This window comes from Rhinolophus sinicus, linkage group LG04, assembly GCF_036562045.2.
Source record: "Rhinolophus sinicus isolate RSC01 linkage group LG04, ASM3656204v1, whole genome shotgun sequence".
In the NCBI taxonomy this organism is placed as follows: Eukaryota; Metazoa; Chordata; class Mammalia; order Chiroptera; family Rhinolophidae; genus Rhinolophus; species Rhinolophus sinicus.
The window spans coordinates 46,710,034-46,732,647 of record NC_133754.1 but is presented as its reverse complement, the minus strand read 5'-3'; the positions used below and the strand labels follow the sequence as shown (position 1 = coordinate 46,732,647).

General features: G+C 37.0%; 1 protein-coding gene across 4 annotated transcripts in view; it reads left to right on the top strand.

Annotated features, from left to right (window-relative positions):
* Window positions 1-22,614, top strand: part of FGF14 (fibroblast growth factor 14) — a 621,394-nt gene that overhangs the window by 148,595 nt on the left and 450,185 nt on the right. The window contains exon 3 of one of the 4 annotated variants that reach the window (XM_074329506.1): window positions 21,256-21,380. The exons of the other annotated variants lie outside the window; for them this stretch is intronic. The gene's annotated coding sequence lies outside the window, so the exon portion shown is untranslated. The remainder of the gene's footprint in view (window positions 1-21,255; window positions 21,381-22,614) is intronic. 4 annotated transcript variants of the gene reach the window in all.

The following is a 22,614-nucleotide window of genomic DNA, read 5'->3' as shown; positions in this document are numbered from 1 at the left end:
TAGCAGTCTGCCACACACTGGAAGGAATAATACTCTAAAAAGATAGGACAAATTGGTTCCCAAGCAAAATACTGGGAGAAAAACAGGGGCTAAATATGCAAAGTGGTTATGCCCAGAGGAGACAATACCATGTCACTTCATGGTATGCCCAGGGCATGGTTCTCCCTGCCTGCTAGACGCTTTTTATGAAAATCACAAGTTTAAGTGCATTTCAATATTAAGTACGTTTAACATATGAATACAAATTTAAATAGTACATTGAAATGTACTGTTGTCCCTGTTGTCTGAGGAATACTAGAGAAAGAGGAAGTGGGAGTAGGACTGGTTAGGATTACAAGATTTACTTATGTAATTTACTAATCTTTTATGTATACTTTATTTTATTTTAGCCTCCCAAACTATGTTATTCTGGTAATATGTATTATATAAGTGCTTTATGCTTGAAATTCAGGCAGTGAGTGGCAGGAGCAGGGGTTTAGTTTCACATAATCAAAAACCACCATACCTTGCATTACCTCACTGGGGGGTCTTAGGGCCTGAACAGAACATTTAATTTATATTTTATTTTCAGGTTACATGAACAAAGCTTCTTTAAATCTTAAATGCAAAGCAAGCAAAACTTGCAGAAAATTATTTCCTAACTAAAAATATGACTTCTTGGCAGGAGCTGTTTGCTAGATCAGAGCTTTAGGGCTTCTCATTGGCAAAAGGATGTCTCCAGTGGTTTGTCTATTCTCATTGTGCTCTAAACAAACACTTTCTTTCTTCATTAAGTGGATTGTTCTGTAGGTAATTGGAGGACAGGTTGGCTGCTACTCATGGACAGGATTTTATTTTTTTATAATGGAAAAAATAGACTATGTTGAAGTTCTTGAGTTCAAATTAGCAAAACAGGTGGCCGGATCATATTTTCTCATAGCATAACTTCAGGGGGATTCTCAGCTGTCTCTTAGTTGTCCCAGTTCCTTTTGACTGATTCTAAACAAAAACAATCTGCATTTTTTCACTTGATGTTGCTTCTTGTAAACAGGTTTGTATGGTGGGGAAAGAACAGGGCTGCCACGTTTGGCTGCATGGATTGTGTAGGGTACAATTCCTATGTAGGACAACCCTGGGAAAATGAAGGTATCAAGTGAACCCGATAATTTTTTGTTTATTAGCATAAAGGTATATGGAATTTAGAATTATGCTTTCTTTTTTGCAGAGTGGCTCACAAATGTATGTAGTCCCTTTTTTGCAAAGGTGAAAAACAGGTGTTGGATTGCCTGAGAGACTCTTTTGGCCAGGATGTGCAAGAATGTCTCTTTCTCTACAACCATCCAACCATGAGTTATTATCAATCTGATGGGAAAATAGATTCCAATTCTTTTAATTTGTATTTTCCTGATTACTGATTGAAAATATTTTTTCATGTTTGTTAGACCTTTGCAATTCCTTTTTTCCCTCCTGGGAATTACCTTTTCAGAACCCATGCCCATTTTTATATTTGGTTGTTCACCTTTCTCTTAATGATTTGTGGAATTGCTTTTCCTGTTACACCTTAAACATTTCACTACTATATATTTTGTAATGTTTTCCCCCAAAGAGGGTAAAAATGATTCTATTGTATTGTTTCACCTAATTTAATTTTTTCCATTAATGTTTGAATCTTCAGTCTTTCTGGAATTTACATGTATTACTCTGTGGTAAGGGTTTACGTTCCTTCCTCACCTGCCGCCCAAAGCTATTTGCCCAGCAACACTTACTGAATGGTTCCTTGTTGGGAAGAAGTGGTGCTATAGCTGCTGGACTTATGAGCCATGCATTGTCCATGATGCTACTCTGAAAGAGGGAGAAAAGGAGCCAGATGTCACGGGAAGCAGAAAATTGGTCTATTATTTCTAAAAGGTACAAATATCTACTCTCAAACTTGCTGAAAAGACTTATTCTACTTGGGTAATGTTATGGGACAGGTAGGAATGGAAAGTGTACTTTTCAGAGTGAAGAAAAACCCTTAGTATATAATGCATGATCTGGGAAAGCATGATTTTATGGAGCAGGGAATAGCAGGGATAACAGAATGACTACATTTGGTTGGCCATATGCTTTCTCTTCCGTCTTGAATTAAGATAGCTATACATAGAGCTGTTTTATCTATAACCTCTGAGTGCCTGTTCATAATCTTGCTGAGAGTTATGTGTGTTATCAGAAGTATTTTTCTCCCTATGAGAAAAAAATAACAATGCAGGTGCAAGGAGACAGCCAGCATTTTCAGTAATATCCTTGAGATAGGCTGTGCCGTGGAATGGTAATGGATTGTATTGAAGTTTCCATTGTAAAATAGCATATTTTGGGAGTACTTCTTTTAAAGCAAGAGTCTTTTTCTAATCAGAATAAAATAATGAATATATCCTTTGTGTTTTCCTTGTGAAATTACATTCTAGATCTTTCAATCCTAATGGTGTGCTTTTGGGAGATTTTCCTGCTTCCACTTTCCATTTTTTTAAAGGTGTGTTTTCTTAAACTTTGTTTTGGATGAAAGGAGTTTTTTTTCCTCCTTTTGGAAAGTAGCCTATTCTGAGTGGGTGAAGAATCAAAATAATTAAGAAAATGTTGGAGGGATTGCAGCAAGAAAAGAAGGTACTAAGTTTTAGAACTCAGTAAAACTGTGTCCAGATATTCTTGGTCATTTAATGGCTCCATTTATTTGTTACAGTTCCAGAAGCCAAAGAACCTCTTTTGGATAAGGACCTCATTTCATAACCTTCATCTGCTTTTTTCAGTTTGCCGGTGATCACTGTGATTGATGTGAAGCTAATGCTATAAATGCAAACACCCAATTTAGCAGTTTAGTGGACTTCATTCAAATCCCAAAGCAGAAATTGTATGTAGTGTTCCATAACCTTGATGCTCTGTGGGGTCCCTGGACCAGCAGCATCATCGTCACCTGGGAGCCCGCTAACAATGCCCCCCCATCCAGCCCCCAGACCTAGTGAATTAGAATCGGCATTTTCTTTTTCTTTTTTTTTTTTTTTACAAAATTAATGTTTGAGAAATGCTATTCTGCAGCCCTAATAGAGGAAACACAATTTGTATCTTGATTTCTGTTATCTTTACCTCATCGAATGAATAGTACCTCATATATTTCTTTGAACAGAATAAAATAAAAACCCAACTTGGCTAGAGTAAGATGAAAGGGAAAAATTTTAAATCTACAATAACCAAGTAATGGAAATTTATTCAGTGCAGTAGCAGGCTCTGGGCTTTGCAGTCTGGGAGACCTGAGCTGGAATCCTGCTTTTGTGATTTACCAGTTTTGTTACCTGTAAATTATTTGATTTTTTTCCTCTACCATCAGCTGAAATTAAGTATTCTGACTCTCAATTACATAGCCTTTTGACTCCATTATGCTTTCCCCTACAGTAAGCTGATAAACAAAATAGTTCATGGGTGTACAGAATTCTATTTAGTCTATTCTTTTCAATAACTTACATTTTATTCTCTATGTACTGCCTTTCTAAGGGCAGAGACCTATACCAAATGCACAGATGTATAAATGAACTAGGCATAAGGGGAAATCTGTTTAAAAGCACCATCAGGTTATTTTAATAGTTTAAAGTACATTAATACATTTGCAACTAAGTACTCTGCTAATTTGCTCTAAAAATGAATCAGTGACCTGGCTGTCAGCCATATCACTCATTTCTGTTTCTAACCTGCCTTTCTGGCTATAATATTATGGAGAAACTTCTGGTGAGATGCTCTGACTCACTGACAAATTTTGAATATTTACATTATTATGAACCACATCTATAAATATATCTTAAAGGCAAAGGGAATTTTAGCTTCTCTCTGAAATACCATCTGATTTGGATGTGAGATAGGTAAATTAATTTTCATAGAAAAAGTTATAGTACCAGGCATACTGACCAACTGTGTATCTTTTGTAATTTAGAATAACATCTCAGAAAGAAAATATCTCTGTGATTTATGTAGAGGTAGAGAGACAGGATATACAAGATAAGAGAAGATGGAAATGTTCTTTATATTCTGTACATTTTTAATTGTCTCTAGAAAAGTGGCTGCAACCTGTTTTTGCTTGAATTATGGCATTTGCTCTTTAGTCATTGGATTAACCTTTATCTGATTTCTTAAATCTGTCACTTTATATTTTCTTGTTAAATAATCTCTTCAGCATATTTCAGAATATTTTGACCTGGTGTACCTTTTACAATATGAATTTCTTATTTCCCAATTATTTCATTTAGTAAGCATGTCAATTTAGTAGAGAGAAATTTAATGATGATAAAAAGAAATACTGCCTATTAAAGCCAGGCACATAAATGGTAATTAACTAGATTTGGGGGGAGTATAAAATAGTTGCATAATTAAAATTTAAGTAGATCTTAGAAACACAATTATTCAGATAATACTGAATACCTAATACTAGTGTATTAATACTAGTTTACCTAATACTAGTTTACAGTGGATGCTAACAAACTGACTTCTCAATATATGTGGTCCCCAAATCTGCAAATGAACCTATAATTATTTTATAAATCAAATCACTTTGCTGTTGAATTTAACACTTTACTTTTAAGAGATGTCTTAGATTTGTTATTTCTCATTGGTTTTTATTGTTGTTGTTGTTAATTTGCAGATTAGAGTTTTCAGGTGTTAGTTCTACACTGACATTTTTATGTTGAAAGCGTAAAGACAATTTTTTAAAAAATTTAATTTTTAAATTTATTGGGGTGACAATTGTTAGTAAAATTACATAGATTTCAGGTGTACAATTCTGTATTACATCATCTATAAATCCCATTGTGTGTTCACCACCCAGAGTCAGTTCTCCTTCCATCACCATATATTTGATCCCCCTTACCCTCATCTCCCACCCCCACCCCCCCTTACCCTCTGGTAACCACTAAACTATTGGTAAAGACAATTTTAAAATAAATTTGTAGCTTAGATGACTTACACGTTTTCAGAAATTTGTTTTTCTTTTTTATTTGATTTGAGCCAGGTTAGAACCCTTTCTTTCTAAGGGGGGTGATGCCAGATGGTTTAGAAACTAAGTGCAAGTACTCGTTCTGCTGAAACAGAGTTTGCGCCAGCGGGTTGTCTCTTTCTTTCAACGTAAGTTACGTTGTGACACTCACCATTTCCCCTGGGTGCCTTGCTCATGCCGTGCCCAGATCATGCCCTGCATCCATAGGCCATTATTCCCTTGGACTGATTCTCTTGTCGAGTTTCTCTGGGGCTTTTCCTGGTGCAGGAGAAAGACATGCCATGTCCAGTGCCCTCTGCTCTGCAGGGAACGTGTGCCTGGCCATGTTGTGTTGGCCAGGATGGAGGCCAACCCCTTGGGCTCAGAGAGAGAACAACGCAAGTCTCTATGGTTCCTAGCTATGGGGAATTGTGTGCGGGAAGCTCTCAGGTGAGCGACTGAGTATGAGACGAAGCTTGACCAGGAAATAGTCCTCAAGGTGTGCTGAGCACACAGCAGGATTTTAGAGCATCCTGCCCTCTAAGGCATTCTTTTCTGCAGTCCTTGTGTGGGAAGAGGACTTGGGAGGTGAGGCCAGGCCAGAGAGTCCCAAATATGGGAGCAAACGCAGGAAATGGAGCATAGGCCTCCGGCCCTGTAGCCCTATGCTTCTTGCCCTGCCCTCTGTCCCTCCAGCAGGAAGGCCCAGCTAGTGGAGGACCCTCTGAGTGCTCAGTGCCCACCAGCCCAGCCTTCTCTTGTTTCTCTGATGGACTCAGTTCAGGGTGAGTGAAGGAAGTCTCCCTGTGCCTACTCCAAACTGGCGGTGCAAATAGGGTTCTAGATCCCATTTCCATGCTGACTTACTACACACCCCCTGATATCAACAGAGTGCAAGAACATGTTCCTATTCTTTACCTTTTGTGCTTTGTGTGCAGTGTACGTCTTTGGAACCCAGGCACACTCTAACTCTTATTCACAGAGTTTCATGCTTGGATGGTGAACCGCGCTGGGGTAAGCATGTGTCACGGTTGCTGTGGGTGGACACTCAGGGTGAATGCTGGGGGAGCCCTGGCACTGCCCAGAAATGGGGCTCTTTTTTCCACCCCCACCCCTTCCAAGATAGCTCTACTTATTTTAAACTTCTCTGAATTCTGTTTGGCTTCCTGGGGCCACAGACTTTGTGGTATTCTTGTTACAGATTGTTACTCTTCTAACTAATCGGGTTAGGCTTTTTTGTATACTTACCATGAGGAGGGGAAAATAAATTGTTTCCTGGGAGATTTGTCAGTCTAATTGGTCAACTGGTCAGCAAGCATTGATGTGTTATTTACTCTATGTAGAATTCTCCCTGAGGCTGTTGAAGCATTTTCTTTCCGAAGAGCCTGTCTTTTTAGGCTGATTACTTTTTCTTGTTTTCATTTCTTACCTGATGTTCCCAAAGTTTAAAGGCAGGATCTTGTGTCAAAATATGTTGTTGTCCGGAAGAGACTCATTTTTCCTTAAAAAGTGTGTTTACCAGCTAAGAAATAAGGGGGCAAAATATCAGAAAAATAACAGATATTTTTCTGATTTGGGTCACCTATGATCATAAACATGGAAGGGAGACCAATTAAAAAAATCAAATTTTATTGTATATCTGTACATATCCCTAGGGCAGTTCTTCTTAAGCTTTAAAGTGCACGCAATTCTTGTGTGGCTCCTGCTAAATGAGGTCTGGGGGGAGCCTGAGCCTCTCCACATCTAACTAATTCCCACGTCACCCGGGTCCTGCTGCCCTACAGACCATACTTTGAGTAACAAAGATGCAGAGAATTTCCAGTGAATAATTTTATTTGACTATATTGCTGGCTGAGTGGAGATTAGATTTATGAATTATTCATGTTTTTTAATTTATTAATTTGAAAAGCTTTAACGATGCCGAATAGTTGTTATTATTGGACATGATTAATAAATCATATTGTTTTAAACACAGACAAATATAAATAAATCTCAAAATACAATTTTCAAGTGAATAAATGTTGTGAAATGATTTTATGATTTTTTATTTCAGAAATTCACAGGGCATATATGTAATAGGATTTGTCAATAAATCACATTTATGAATCAGATAATTATCAAATGATACATGATTTGACTAGATGAGAGAGATCTTGGTCTTTGGGGCTCTTTCAGTATGAATGGGGATAGTATCTTCTATGTTTACATCTTAGCCATAGAAATCCATTAAGCAGAATTTATGCTCCTGGAAGAATCAAATAATTGTACTTCTCCCACTCAGTGTTTTAAAGCTTCACTAACTCTTAGAATCTTTTCTACATACAAATTCCAATCTATTATAACTTATGTATACCACTTGGGAGATATCAAAACTTAACTTTTATAAGCTCGGGTATAATTTATTAATAATATGCATTTAATGTGTTTGACATATGTATATACCGTATGTGTACATACCAATAAAGTAGGTATAGAACTTGAGACAATAATTCTGACCTCTTTGAAGACAGTAATATATCTAGGCATTACAGGAAAAAAGTTGAAAATTGACTACTAATTTTTAAATTTCTCTTTAACTGTGTTAAAATACACCAAACATAAAACTTACCATCTTAAACATTTTTAAGTGTACAGTCACACAGTATTAAGTATAGTTACACTGTTGTACAACTATTACCACCATCCATTTCCAGAAATTTTTCATCTCACGAAACTCCGTACCTAGGAAACAATAACTTCCCATTCCCCCTCTTCCCAGCCCCTGGCCATGACCATTTTACTTTCTGTCTCTATGAATTTGACTAGGTACTTTAGGTACCTCATATAACTGAAAATTGTCTACTAATTTGCAGTCCACTGTGGAAGAGCATAGTTTATTTAATAGTTGAAGATAGATGTTTAGTAAGTTGGTAGGAAACCAAGTAGAAGCATTTTAAAAGTCAGCATGATGCAAATTCAAGAATGCAAGAACCCAGTTTCTCATGGAGTTCATTCTTTTATATATCAACGCTATTAAGCATGGTATTGAAGTTGCTAGAACTTTCTACTAAATCATGGAAGCAAAAGGAGGTCATAGAGGACTCTCACGGCTAACTGTGCCTTCAGCCTAGGGAAATTAGGTGTTTCGTCTACAAAATTAGGGGTTGAACCAAGATGCTCTTCCAAGTTCGTTCATTTGTTCAGCAATTTAATTTGAGCTCTTCCTTTTACCGGGCTCTGTGATAGATGCTGGGAATATAGCTGTAAAAAGAACAGGTTAAAAATCCCTACCCTCAGGGAGTTTTAATTCTAGTGGGGGAAGCTAGACAAAATGTAAGCTAAAAAAAATGATATATTAGATGGTGAGGAATGATTTGGTAGAAAATGAAGCAGAAAAGGGGGGAGGGGATGGGTGAGATGGGATCAGGAAAGGTGAGAAGGATATACTTCTCGGAATAGAGAGTGGGGGCTGTGGGATGTCACCTGCAGAAGGAACATCAGGTGTAAAAGCTTTAAGGTTGGGCAGCCTGGCCTACTTCAGAAACAACAAGGACAACACTATGGCTCGACTTGAGAGGGAGGGGGAGAGTGGGAGGTGATGGGGTCGGAGAGAGAACAGAGCAGGTAGGCTCTTAGTCAATTATACAGACTTTGCTGTTGTTTGAAATGAGATGGGGACCTCTGAAGGGCTTTTAGCACAGTAATAACTTGATCTGATATAGGTTTTGGCGAGTAACTCTAGCTGATGAAGGGAGCAAGAGCAGAAGTAAGAGTGATGGTCAGGAGATTGCTGCAGAAATTCAGTTGATCTGTATTCAGTGGCTTGGAAGGATGGTAGCAACAGAGGTGGTGAATATGGATTTGCCTAAAGATTCAAAAGGCTAAGTCTGCAGTTTTGGCCTGAGCAACTGGAAGGATGGACCTGTCACTAAAATGGGGAAGCCTGTGGAAGAGCTGCTGTGAGAGGGAAGATCCAGCGTTTTGTTAAACTTGACAAGCCTGTTGGTCACCTCGGTAGGGATGCGGGGCAGGCAGTTGGTACTGAGAATGCATCTGGTGTTTTCAGGGGACAACTAGTCTGGCAATAATTCTGAAGAGTATTTAAATTCATCAGAGTGGAAGAGACCACTAGGAAGGGAATACGTCAGTAGAAAAGAGAGTGTTCAGGGACTGAGCTGCAGGGCACTGGGATTCAGTGAAGTGGTGGCAGTATGTGTTGAAGAGGAATCAGCAAAGGGAAAGGAGAGGAAAATGAGGAAGGGGGCCTGGGAGCACGTGTTATCTTAACAGCAAGCAGAGTGTTTCAACTTCATTCCAGATATACTCATTGCTTAGATGTACCTATTTCCTTCAGAAAAATGGGTTCTGAGTCCTGAGCTGGCACCCTTTACTCTCAGAGGCAGACACCCGAGTCTGTCTTTCCAATCTGGTGCTTCTCTGGAAGAACTCAGAGTCTCCCAAACTTTATTGAGTTAATGACCCCTTTCACACTAGCATACAATTAAGTTAAAGCTCCTTCGTTTCCCTTAGTATATGATAAACGTATTTTTAAATAAAACAACTACTTTTATTATTATCAGTAGCTTTTATTCAGTGATGCCTAATATTCATGAAGGCAATTTTTGACTTTTTCCATCTAACCTGTGTTGCATATTGCTTAACTTTGAAGTGATATGATAGACAAGTGTGACTAGAAAATTGAAAAGGACATGGTATCATGTTCGTTTTCATGCCTTAATATATAATAGGTTGGTGCAAAAGTAATTGAAGTTTAAAAGGTTAAAAACAATTGCAAAAACTGCAATTACTTTTGCAGCAACCTAATAGTTAAAATGTAGATTGAATGGATTAGGGAATCCAAAGTAGATCAAAATTGCTCTCATGATTTGGAATTTGAAATTCTTAAATTTTTTTGCATAAAAATCAAGTTCATTATTCATTATTCATAATTTTATGCTGTATTTCTATATGTCCAAATAAAAGAGAAGGGTTTAAATTGGTATTGTTAAGCACTTTTCTGAAAATAACATATTGTAGATATGGTAGCTCTTATTCTTAATAAAAAGCCTAATTTGATATACTTGTAACTAAGTGTTCACCTAGTATTATCTATTTTTTAAATTCCTATGATATCTTGAGAGGGTATATAAATTGTAACTTCTAGTTGATATTGGTGTGAATATAAAGATATTATTTTTACTTTCATGCTCTTGGCCAACTTGTAGCTCAATATCACGGTAATCATTTCTGTTTTTAATCATTTAATGGCTAAAATGAATGCATTTTAAACAGTGTTAGCTGTGGTTAACTTTGTTCAATTGAGTTGTAATACATGACTTCTGGATACTTAGATATAAAATCATGGGCTTCCTTTAGTAAATCTCATGTTGATGGTAGTCTGCCTCTCTTTATTGATTATCAAGGAGAGCAGGGGAAAAGATTAGAAAATAAAATAAATGAAATCCCTTCATAAGCCAAGCACATTTCAATTAGATATAGTTTGCATGTTGGTCTCAGGCATGTTTTTTTTCAATAACAATTAGTGACAACTAATCATAATAATAATGTTTACTGTGCATTTATGTGGCAGTGATTTTGCATGCATTCTTTAATTTAGTCCTTGCAATTACCTTGTGAGTTAGCAATTACTGTCATACTTACTACCTTGCAGATAGAGAAACAGAATTAGGTAGAGAATAGATAATTTGCCCAGTGTCCTCCAGCCAGAAAGAGGTGGAGTAGGTGTCTGATTTCACTTACCCACCACTGGGTTGATGAGCTCTTATTCCTCAATCTTTTTCTAAGAGGTTCTCATGAGTCATGAAGTAGCGCTTGGACTGATCATAGCTGGGAGAAGGACGTAACATATGCTATCTTTGACTAGATTTTCAGTTATTGCATACTTAAGAAGCAATGTAATTCTAAGACATCATAATTAGGATATCTATGTTATAAATCTCAAGCATTATGCCTTACAGTACTTCTGTCTGTGGAGATGTTTCCCTCTCCTCCCTCCCCGTCCGCCTTCAACGCTGCTTTCTGCTCTGTTTAAATTATTATTTTTTTTCATTTCCAAATATTTCTAGCCCATTCTTGCAGCCATTTCACCTCTTGGCACCGCTGTTCATAAAGGATGTTTTTCTATGTTCACACTGTGTCAAAAAGGCAGAGAAGATTACTTTTTAAAGAAATAACATAAAAATACAAAGTAGGGTACTTGTTTTATGTGCCCTTGATATGCTGTTGATTTGCCATCTACTGTTCCATGTAAACAGTTCTTTGCCATCAATTTAAAATTCAAGACTTTTAAAGAATGAGCAATATATTCCACAATATATTAAACCTGTGTCTGAGAGAGGGAGAAAAAGACAAATATATTTAGTGGCAACTTGCATTGGCAGACACTGCAATTTGGTTCACTGCATTGGCAGACATCAAAATATGATATTACAGAAGAAAGGAAGGGGAATTACTCAGTGGAATATATTTTGAATCAAGATTCCAGCCTCACCACTTAACACCTCTGAGATCTGGAGAAAGTCATTTTAAGTCTGTTACTCCACTGGGTGAATAGGGATTACTGTCTTCCCCCCCACTTGGTTTGAATATTAGTAAGACACTTATAAACTCTGGCTTTAGCCATCTCTATCTATACATTTATTTAATAAGCTTTACCTTGCACAATGGCATGTTTTTTTAATGCTCTCTGTAAGTATTATGGCAGATTGCAAATAAATGTTTTGATTGCGCTCATCTGCTCACTCATCACTTAAAAGAGACGGTAAAGGCTTTCAGGAATAACCAAAACAACTTCTTTTTGGATAACTAACACAATAATAGAAAAAGTAACAAAGTGCATGTGCGTTCCCTTCTTCTTGAATGCCCTTCACCTCTCCCACCTTTTACTGCCTGTGAGATCCCTTCGAGTCACCTCTTCCATGAAGCTTTCCGAAACCTACTCCCCAACTGTGGGGTTTGGGCTGGCTGGGGCCAGGGAATCCATGCCAATTAACCACTCTTTCTTCTGTGCTGCGAATATACCTTTTAAAGCTCTATTATGTGACTCCTTCTATTTTGATATGTAATTGTATGTCTGCTTGATTCTAGCCTCTGTTAGACTGAGTTTTTTTAAGACAGGTTATATCTCAATAATCTTGGTTTATTAGTGATTAGTACAGTCCCTGGAATAGTAAAATAAATAAATAAATAAGTATTGAATAACTGAAGGCTATTCAGTATTTGTCTCATGTGATCAAGCCAGTCCCAGCATACTCAAACAATTCACCCGAAGCTTGCCTCTGATCTGTCCACTGTCAGACCCCAACTTTCATCTTCAAATTGTGAATTAAAGATCCTGTTCTTTATTTAGCCCTCAGTCTCCTATCATGGCCATCAGCAACCACACTTGTAGGTATGGACAGTGCAGAGCCTATTTTACTACATGGCAACCATGTCATGAAAAGCTCCGAGGTTGGATAAAGAGAGAATCCAGAAAGGGAGGCTGAGAAGGAATGACTGAGAGAGAGCAGGAGCAGTGGGGCAGTGGTGTCTCCCAAGCCAAGAGAGCAGCCAGCTTTCAGGAAGAGACAGTGGCCTGTCAGTAAATCCTGATGAATCTCAACTTTAGAATCTTTTACACCTACACATTACTGAGAGATAGTGGAAGAAAGGACTGGGCAGGAATTACCAAATGTACGTTCATGTGTTCTTTATATTATCACCTCTCTTAGCCTCACTTCACCTGTGAAATGAGGCACAGCCCTGTCTAAGCCCTTAGCTTGTCATGAGGGTGCAGTTGTAAAAGTCATTTGAAATTCCCTGCGTGGAGCCCTGCACATCGTCAGTGCTAAATAAACATTAGTCACTAATACTATTGTTGGTTGTGTGACCAGAATGAAATTAGTAAAATAGAACTTGATATCATTGTGTAAGATTTTGGTATCCAGTACACAAAGAAGTTCCATAAAATCCAGCAAGCTTGCTGGAAGTGAGAAGCCACAAGCACCATTGGCTCCTGGGTCTTCTAAGCTTCAGGACAAGTGGGACTTTGAAGGCTCTTACCCGAGATGAACAACCATTCAAGGTGGCACCAAGAGAAGCATTTTTTTTTTCTCCCTCAAAATAGAAGGGTAGAAAAGAAAGGGATATGAGAAGAAAGTCAGTGAAGGAGAGGAGATCAAATTCAGGACCAAATTTTTGAGAATATAATATTTAAATCAACTCAAAATTTAGTGGAGACTGTTTTAAAAATACACTTAATGTCAGAGGAGGAGGTTTTATATTTTAATATTCAGCTTGCATAGGACAGAGGTGCGCTATGTTTAGAAGGCAGTTAAGAGCAGAGCTGTTAAGAGCACACTAAAACCCAAGACAAAATTCCCAGCACTTGCACATATTTACTGTGTGGTCAGTAATTAAAATAGCTAACTTACTGGGCTTATTTAAGGATGAAATTGGATAATAGAGGCAAAAAACTTAGCAGAGGGCCTGGTGCATTGGGAGGGACTGATCAGTATAGAATTTGTTAGGATGACAGATTATGATGGATAGATTAATGGATGGATAGATAGATAGATAGATAGATAGATAGATAGATAGATAGGTAGATAGACAGACAGATACATAGATAGACTGAAACTTCAATCCCAGGAAAATAGATATTAAGTACTAATTAGGAATTCTAGTCTTAACCTTCCTTAATCACATAAATCATTCAGTTAATACCCCTGAGTAAATTTAACCACCATCAGTGTCAGGGTAGAAAGGAAGATATTGAGACTGAGTGGGTAGAATTCTATTTGTTTTACCTTCACTATTTCTTGAGTGGTGTCCCCTGCCATATGGTAATGAATCTGAATGTTTAAGCTCCCGTTGAACAACTAGAAAACACATTTGCGTTGGTAAAGAAGTGAAACTGTTCCACATACCTGAGGGTAAATATAGTAGAATACAGTTAACATCATTCATTTCCAATGAAAACAAATCTTTGAAAAAGGAAACACTGCCATGAGGAGGCAACAAAAAAAGTATGTTTCCATTTTGTCATTTTACAGTTAGTAAACATGGAAAAGAATGTTGGTCAACATAAATACTCAATAAGAAGAGCTGGCTGTTACTCAACGAGCAATGGAGAGTGTCATATGCGAAGTTTTTTGTGTGAATATATTTTAAATAAAGAAATCTGGAAGTGTCTGTGAGTCAAAAATGTGGTGCATGTAATATATGATGTGAAACAAAGGCGGGTGGTTTATGGAGCTCAACTGCCAGATGGGATGGATGCTTGATTGAATGACACCCAAGACGAGGAAGCACCCACCTGTTACTCTGAGAACACCATGGGCAGAATCCTAGATTCTCTCATCCCCTTCATGAATAACTCCTATTTTTTAATACTTAATGCTTCTATGTATCTATTTTTCTAGGTTGGATTAAGTCTTTCTGGGAAAACAGAGTATAAATACTTGTATAAATAGACAAGAATTAGCAACCCTTCTGATTTAGAAAGAGATGTATGACTGACATCACATAGATTTGTATGATGTAGACTGCTACTCATGGTGGCGTGAATTTATGATTATATTTGCCCAAAATTAGTACCAACTACATGTTAAACATTGTGATAGATGTTAGGGTGGGGGCAGGAAAGAAAAACATACAAGGTATTATTTCTGCCCTCAAAGAGATTGCAAGACAGTGGAGGACGACACTGCATAAAAATACAGTTAGTAGCAAACATGCCAAATCTGAGTGATTAATTTTGGCTAAAGGAGAGGTTCACTGAAAACTAGACATCAGAGCAGTACATTGAGGAAAACTAGGCGACTCTCCCCTTGCAGATGGGTAGACAGACACATCTCTCTGTGACACTTACCTAAGTTTCTTGTCACAATTTTTAAATTCTGTGACCAAACAAATGCTGATATGAAAGAAAAAAATATATACACTTTTCTGAATTAGTCTTATAACTGGCAATTTACCTCTATCTTTAGTGTATACTCAAGAGAGACTAATATCATCTAGTTAGTTAATTGAAAAAGTACAAAATGAAAGGCAATTCTAAATCAGCTAACATTAGCACAGGTTTAGTGCATGAAATAAATCTCTTATTGTGAACTGACAGAGATGCATGCCGTATTAATTTAATAGAGAGCTAGCTCCTCTGGAGATCATAAAATAAAATAATGGTTTGACAGTACTTGAAATTATTAGCTGGTCCAGGGTGCCTACACATCTGGTCTAGTCTTTAATGAGTGTGTAGTTAAAAATGTAGGCACAATGCAATTACAGAGGATGTATTTTAGAATTGTACATTTGAAACCTATGTAATTGTATTAACTTATGTCACCCCAATAAATTTAATAACAATGTGGGCAGCAGTTAACTGCATCTAGAAATGTAACATTGAAGAGATGGATATTGAAGTACCGGGGACTTACGGGGAAGGTAGAGGTGAAGGAAAATTCTTCAGGGTTGAAAAGCTTGTCCCTGGGCTGACTCAACGCTTTCTGAGTCAACAGAAAAGGCAGGTTGAGATATTGGTAAGTGTGCTATTGTGGAGGGAAACTGCGGCTGTTACACTTAGAAGGGCTTCTTTCTCCTCAGGAAAGTAAGAGCCAGATCTGCTGGGATTTGGGGGCTGAATTTAGACTTGGAAGCAGGAAGAGATTCGAAACATTTCTGCAAAGAACGGGAATCAAGAGAATAAAATGTTTGCTGTTGAGCATTAAGGACAATGCTGCAGTTCTAGAGCACTAATTTAGGTGAAACTGCATTAAAGAGGTTTTTACTTTTTTTAATGGACGTTGGGAGAGTGGGAAACGATGGAAGCTATAAATGATCAATTATTAGCAACTGAAGACATAGCACAAAAGATAGTCACCAGGAGATGGAAACCATGCCAAAAGTGAGCTATATAAAACATTTTCTTCTAAGGCATCTTTTAAGAGAGCCATAATTATTGATCATTAAAGTATTTACTCAAGGGGATAAAACTATACCTAATGTTTGAGTAGTTGTATTATGTCTTATATTTGATGGTTAAACTCAGAGGTGTGAGGATATTTAAAGAAGCTTATCTAATAATTTAAAATCTATTTGATATACATTACACAAGTTACTATCTAGAAATACTGCCTTCAGCAATCCTTGGTGCTTTTAAAAATTATTATTTTTGTCTCAGTTTCAGTTGGGAAGGACTCTGAATCTTACCTTCTCTTTGTTCTAGGACAACCTGTAAAAATGATAAGTGGAATCTATTAATTCACCATAGCAACTAACAAGTCTCAAATAATGGTGCACAGAGGAATTAATACCCCGATAACCCTCAACACACTACAATGAAAATAATTTCTTATTTAGAAAAAACAGATTCCCTATAGAGATACCATCATATAAGTGATTCTGAAATAATATTTCCACAATACTAAAAACCTTTAATCTGGAGTTTCCTTGCAAGTTGTCTAGAGCCTAGCCTGTCAATATGATTCGAGAGAGAGCATCTTTCAATCCAGGGATTGTTTGAATGTGTGCTAATGCATGAGCACATTTTTGAAGATATATTTTCTATCTTCCAATGTTTTTCTATTAGTAATGATGGGGAAGGTAGTAAGATGAAAATAATTTTGATAACATTTTGCAACCGAATATTTTTATTAATTTCAGTTTGTTTACATATGAAAAGGAAAGACATATGATAAAATCAAAATGCCCTTACAGAGACTGGAAACTCACCTCTCACCATCCTAACAGTGGTAGCTCAGTGCAACTTGTCATTATCGTTATGTTATTAATCATTTTAACAGAATGAAAAATTTAAAAAAATTAGTAAATATATTCTAAATTAGAACATTTTTTGTTATGCTTGTGAACTATAGGAACAAAATGTAAGATCGATGTTGATGGAGATTGAAACAGGATATATGTAAATTATGACAGTAGATTAAAAAGACAGGATAAGACCCTAATGATTTAAAAATGTTTAAACAAAGGGGTAAAACTCTTTTAAAAGCAATGGGCTATAATAGATGACTATCATTGTGTGGAGGAAATAAGAAGAGTAAAATTATCATATCAAATTTACATAAGCGAGTTTCTAAAAAAATTCTTGTCCTTCGTAAGCATTTAAACCACACAACTGTCAAAAATACAGGGACAACACTGAAAGTAGACTTAATTTGGAAGATATAAAAATTACTGATAATTCTGGTCCCTTCTGGGTCTCTAGTCGTTATGACAATTGTCATGCTTGCATTGAGAAAGCCCTCATCTCTAAGCACTGCCCTCTTCCCAAGCCAAATACCTGTCTCTGTATCCAGTCATTTATATTGCTTGTGCTGAATCACCAACCACAGATTTTAGTAAAGTAGTCTTGTGTACACCCTTAGAGCCACCCGTACCAAATTTTCATACAGGTGTGATTCTGTGGCTTTAGCATTTTTGTAGGGTGGTTTTCCCTAGATAATTTAAAACCTATATTTGGAAATGGAGACAATGAGCTTGTAAACAAAGCGGGAGCTAGCGTGTTCCAGGATAGTTTAATTGACCCAGATAGCACCCTGATAAATGATGAAAGATGTCTATTGAAAGCTTGTTGAGTAAAGTCTATTGAAATGTTCTCCTAAAATGTGGTTTAAATCCATTTCCTCCATTTCCTCCTAAGCAGGGAGTTGGGCCTTGTTAATGGAGGACTTGTGGCTGGATTTTGGTATGTAGTCAGTACGCTTATGAGGACTATGTTCCTATCTGATATTAAATTTCAAGGACACAGATTGGAGGAGTGTTGGAGAGAACGACTAGGATGGTCATTGATCCACAGATCACATACCTCAGGAAACTCACACTCCAAGAAAACAGGGCACTCGCCCTGGGGAAGAATTGTCCTGAATGAGACAAGATTGCTGACCTATATTTCAAAAGAACATCTGCTAGAAGTAATAGAACAAGTTATTTGCCTTTCTCGTAATAGAGTTAGAACCAGAGGCAGGAGATAAAAGGACAATGCTTTCAGCCCAGAAGAGAATCCTCCAAACACCAAGACTGCCCCACTCTGTACCACTCTACTCCACCTGGACTGTCTTAGGAGGTATGCTTCTGGAGGTATGCAAGCAGGGACCAGCAAACCATTGGTGAGAATGTCTGAACTGGATAGATGGCGGCAATGTGTGGCTTTTAAACAATGGGTTTTACTTTTGAAATTGTATGCTTCGCTGAGCAAGTATTTGTTGACCATGTGTATAACAGACACTGTACTACCGCTATAAAATGCAGTGCTGAGTACAACATAAACCCTGCCGAAAGGTCTAGCAATCTAATTGGAGGGAATGTCATGTATAAGACTGAGTATAATACTGTATAAGTGATGCAATAACAGTGTAAACAAAGCCCTAGGCAGACCCAGGGAATAGTAGTTAATGAATTCAACATATATTTATTACACCCCCATCATGTTACTGACAAGAATTTTACTCTGCACTGTGCTTCAAGTGTAACTGGGCTTCATATTACTCTAGATTTGCTGGTATGGGGTAGGGAGGGTTTGAAAATCTGCAGTAAGCTTTGTAATTGTACCAGTTATTGTTGAGTACCAAAAAGAATTATCGCTTAAGATATAGACAAACCGTTTCTGACTCTTAATCATCTCTGAATCAGTGATAAAAATTCCCACTCCCTACACAATTCACTGATTAGGATGGACAATTAGCCAACAGTTATTTATCATGTATGTACCAAATACGTTCTAGTTACCGTGTTTCTTCGAAAATAAGGCCTAGCCAGACCATCAGCTCTAATGCGTCTTTTGGAGCAAAAATTAATTTAAGACCCGGTCTTATATCATATTATATAAGACCCAGTCTTATTTTACTATAAGATCGGGTCTATATAATGTGATTAATATAATAATATAATATAATATAATATAATATAATACAATACAATACAATACAATACAATACAATACAATACAATATAATATAATATTAGTATAATATAATATAATACTGGTCTTACATTAATTTTTGCTCCAAAAGAGGCATTAGAGCTGATGGTCCGGCTAGGTCTTATTTTTGGGGAAACACTGTAGTAATGGGATATTAAAGCAAAGGACAAACATTCTACCTCAAGTAACTTAGTGTCTAGTTGGGTAAATCAGCAATGATATGGGATAATGAAATAATAATTTAAAAATGTAACAATTATTTATTACACCATAAGTCTACATTTGCAGTTGCACTTCTGCTATGAATAACTTTCATCCCACCTCTGCAAGTTACCTGTTAATTCAAAGAATGTGTGGCCACCTTTTCTCCATGCGATATCATCCCCCTGATCCCAGCACTCAAGTATATGTTCTGAAAGTCTGACATGGGCTTGCATAAGTTTTTGTGTTGTGCAGTCTTCTTTGGTGCATGTGTGGACTGTGTGTCCCTCCTTTTAGATTCTCAGCTCCTTGAAGACAGGGATGTAGCTTGTTCCTTTGGGATCCCTTCTGTGCTCAGAGCAGCGGTAGGCCTCTTAACAAACTTACTGGTTCTTACTCATTCTCAGGGTTTTTGAAGAACTACATTTTCACGAGTTTAACATTCCTCCTTTGTTATTGGGTTCATTAGGTGATTGGAAGTTCTGATGTATTTCATAAAATTTCCATCTGAAAAAAAATCATTTTATCTCTAAATCAAGTGCCCCCATAATTATTTAAGCAAATTTAAGCAATTTGCTTAAAATCACATGGACGTGTTTGTAAAAGTTCTGTTCTTGAATTACTTGCACTGCTAGAGTGCCAGAGTTAGTTGGACATTGAAGGCTAAGGACTCAGAGGATAAATCTTTTCACAGAATCCACTTTATGTCTGTTCTCCTTCTAGTATGATGAATGTTAGTGCTGCCATAACCCATTTACAGAGTGCTCTTAAACTGTCTTCACTTTCACAGCTGTTATCTCAACACCCATGTGCAGTGCATTTCCTATTTTATAGAGGGGGAGAGGACTATCAGGAAGATTAAATTATTTGTCCAAGATTATACAGTGAAAGAGGGGCTGAGCTGAGACCAGTATGCAAGTTTCAGGTCTGGACTCTCTCCTATTCCATGCGTAAATCATGATGTTAACATGTATATTCTCATTCAGGAAAATGTGCACATGCCGTGAATTCGATAGGGAAACACATTAGTAAATGTTAACTGCCAACATTGTGCAAAGTGCCTCTTGATGCCAAGTTACAGCAACCATCACAATGTGCTTTTGAAAATGTATATAATAACTTGAAAAATTCTGCTGTGTTTTAGAATAAGAACATGGTCAAATATTTCACTCATGTATTAGGGAGGAAAGGCTAAAAAAGGAGAAAAATATACCAATATATTAACCATATTTAGTAACTTGAATTGTATTTTGGGAAATCTCACGAGTAAAAACACATTTAATGTCTTGAAACTTCTCGGTATTTAACCCTCTTCCTTAAATTCCTGCATCTGTTTTTAGTAATGACTGCATACAACGTCCAATGTTGGATTTTACGTATAGATCTGGAGTATTCTGTTGATAACTGAAAATGAGATTTATTTAGAATTTTTTTCTTCAGATTCTATCTGGATTCTAAATTGTTTGTATAGCACTTTTATTTACTCTCCTACTGACAAATGTAGCCACATATTTTTGTTGAGAGAATTGCTGAAATAAGATTAAACTTCAGTGCCTCTTCTCAGGTAAAAACATCTTTCTTTATGCCGTGCTGGGTCATATGATCTTAGAAGTTTAGAACTAAAAAAAAAACCTAAATATGAAGAAAATTGAGAAATTTGATTCTCATCCAACTTTTAGCTTTTATGGAAGAGACAATGAAAACCCAGAAATGTAAGGTCACTTCCCCAAAAGCTATGCATTTATAGTTTACATATGATGATTATTTTTATTAATCCTCTTGCTGGTAAGATTAAATAAATGTATACCCTAAATATAAAGTACAAGTAATGTCCCAGGGTTAGATTTGGTGAATAAATATTTTTTGAGAAGCTCTGAACATGGCTCAGGTTTAACTAAAACAAAATCATTAACTTTTTAATTGCCATTATTGATCCTATTCTGATCATTTTGTTGAAGATATTATATAGAATCCAGAGCTGTGAGTTTTGAGTTGGGACCTCAGATATGAAAATTGAGGGCATTTTAATATCAATTTCTACAGCTGAACATCACTCACCAAAATGGTAATCCCGCCTTCCAATTCCAGGAGGAAATTAAGAAGTAAACATTATACATTCTTACCTGAAGCATATTACTTTCTCTTTCATGATTGGGAATATTTATCCAAGTTCCAAACCAATCTCCACAAGTTCAGATGGTTCAACTGCATAAACAACTTTAACAAGATTTGAAATGGAAGAATCTCACTTGACAGTAGAAACCTAGGAGAGCACAGTTGGCATGGGGTCCTAAGGTAAGAATTCCTTCTTCTGTCTCTGGGGTCTCCACTGCATGCAGGGAGCAGCCCAGAAGTTACTGTGAGGGAATATGCCTCCAGGTAAACAGGCATTGGGAAGACCACCAAGGTGCTGTGAATGAATGGTCTATAAAACAAGCACAGGAGAGAAAAGTGGTCTTTACCCAGGATAGCTCCTTTGAAGCAAAGGAAAACTCAAAAAGGAAGAGCAACTGGAATATTATGTAGGCTTGAAAAATAATGCATAAACTTAAGTACAAAGATCAATTTATAATCTTAGAATTGTCAAAAAAAATTCTACATGTTAATATTTCTATGTACTCATATGCATACTCATATGTATGCCATTATATTATTTTATGAACAAGCATAAAAGTGTGGATGAAAACACATCAAGAAGGCAATACTGGATGAGAGGAGAGGAGGTGGTGGATGTGATGGGTGCAGCGGGGGAAAGAAAAAGATAAGCTTGAAGGTCATTCGCACTCTAGCTTAATTTGATGCCTTTTTAACCCAGAAATAAATGTAAGCTCTGAGAGATTGGAATTTTCCTTTAATATATATTTCCTTCCCTTTAAATTTTCTTGCATTACACAGAAGATGCTGAGCTTTTAAAAATTTAACTAGGTATTCTGCATATTCCACTTATAATTTCCAAATCAAAAATTGCACTCTAACCTCTAATTCTAATTCATATGCCCGAATATGCTCCACAAAGCACTGCAGATCAGGCGTGGGCTTGGTGGCCCTCTTGTCTCTTGGTTAAGGGCCATTCTGAAGTGGTCAAAGCTCTAGCTCTCAGTCACATTTGTTAAACAAATCAGATGGAAAGAAAGTCCTGCTTTGTGGTCCATAGTTATTCCAGTAGAGCTCTGGCATTGAGGAGAAAAATGGGGATTTGATGAAAGACCTTACTTCAAGCTGGGATTGATTTCCTCCAGGAATCAATACTGCATTTGCAGAGTTGGGTAAAGCTGGAGTTGCTGAGGGTCCAGAAGCAGATTATGGTACTAAAAAATTGAATACATAAATATTAGGAAGGACTCTGTCTTGAAACAGGATCACAACTTTGTTCCTGAGGAGAATTTTCTATACCATGTTAAGTGCGAATTTTTAGACATTATTTTTCACTCTGCAGGATTAACTTGCTCTGTGTAACTGTTGGGTTGGGCTGGTCTGAACCTTACCCTCAGTTCTCCTGGCTTTCACAGTTTCCTTCAGTGAGCATGAT